At 42.4% G+C, this 1,023-nt stretch overlaps 1 protein-coding gene across 1 annotated transcript in view; it reads right to left on the bottom strand.

Moving 5' to 3' along the window:
* Positions 1-1,023, bottom strand: part of LOC102823683 (aldo-keto reductase family 1 member B10-like) — an 11,821-nt gene that overhangs the window by 4,612 nt on the left and 6,186 nt on the right. The window lies entirely within an intron of this gene.

Genomic DNA, 1,023 nt, shown 5'->3' on the forward strand with positions numbered 1-1,023 from the left:
GTGGTCACCCCTCCCACATCACTCACAGTCCAGTGTGCAGCAGTAGTAAGACCACTAGCAAAGAGAGAGTGATGTCTTTGCTTGAAACGTAAGGCTTACTCAAGGTGTTTCAGGGACTACCTCACACAAGTCCTTAAGGACAAAATAAAGAATATCAGTCTGAACCTGAAAACTAATTTGACTTAACTTATCCTTTGACCCCTGGACAAGTTGATGCCTTCATTAAACTTTCCCAAGAGCATTTGATTTGCTCCTAATTGTTGTCTCTTGCTCATGAGATGTTGTGTTATTTCCAGTTGTTTGTTACTTAGTATGGTTCTTTATAGGAGTCCTGGTGTGGTGCTGGGGGTTAATGATCTGGACTGCAAAGCCATTTGAACCTCAAACTCAGCAGTTCAAGCTCACCAGCCGCTCCTTGGAAACCCTATACAGGGTCACTATGGGTCAGGACTGACTGGACGGCACTTAACAACAACAAGGTTATACATATTTATGGAAGCAGACGGCCACTTCTTTTGTCCTTGGAGGATCTGGTAGGTTTGAACCACCAACCTTTCGATTAGAAGCAGAGTGCTGAACAGCTGCATACTCAGGCTCCTTGTCAAAGACAATTCCACTCAGATTCTCACATTTAGGATTGCTGATATTACCACTAACAAACAATGACTCCTCTGCCTCAGGCCCCTGACCCGCCATTAATTACCCTGTTTCATTTCCATTCTTGAGTTTTAGCAGCTGAATACTCTTGTTACTCATTATGTTCCAAGCAGCAGAAGGGCTGGCTCATCACCATAGACTTTTGAAGCATTAAATAGGCAAAGCATTAAATGTACCTTTCATTTAGTTATAACATCTCTAAGCTCTTCAGAAAGGTTAGGCTTCATACGTTTTTAAGCTGTAAAAACACAACACAAAACCATACCTCTGTCTACCCTCACACAGCAAGCCAAGAACACAATGAATTTTTAATCCAATGAAGTTTTTGTCACTGTTGCTTCTCAAGAGTCCTGGTGTGGCACTGTG

Source organism: Chrysochloris asiatica, unplaced genomic scaffold (genome assembly GCF_000296735.1).
Source record: "Chrysochloris asiatica unplaced genomic scaffold, ChrAsi1.0 scaffold00041, whole genome shotgun sequence".
NCBI classification, from domain to species: domain Eukaryota; kingdom Metazoa; phylum Chordata; class Mammalia; order Afrosoricida; family Chrysochloridae; genus Chrysochloris; species Chrysochloris asiatica.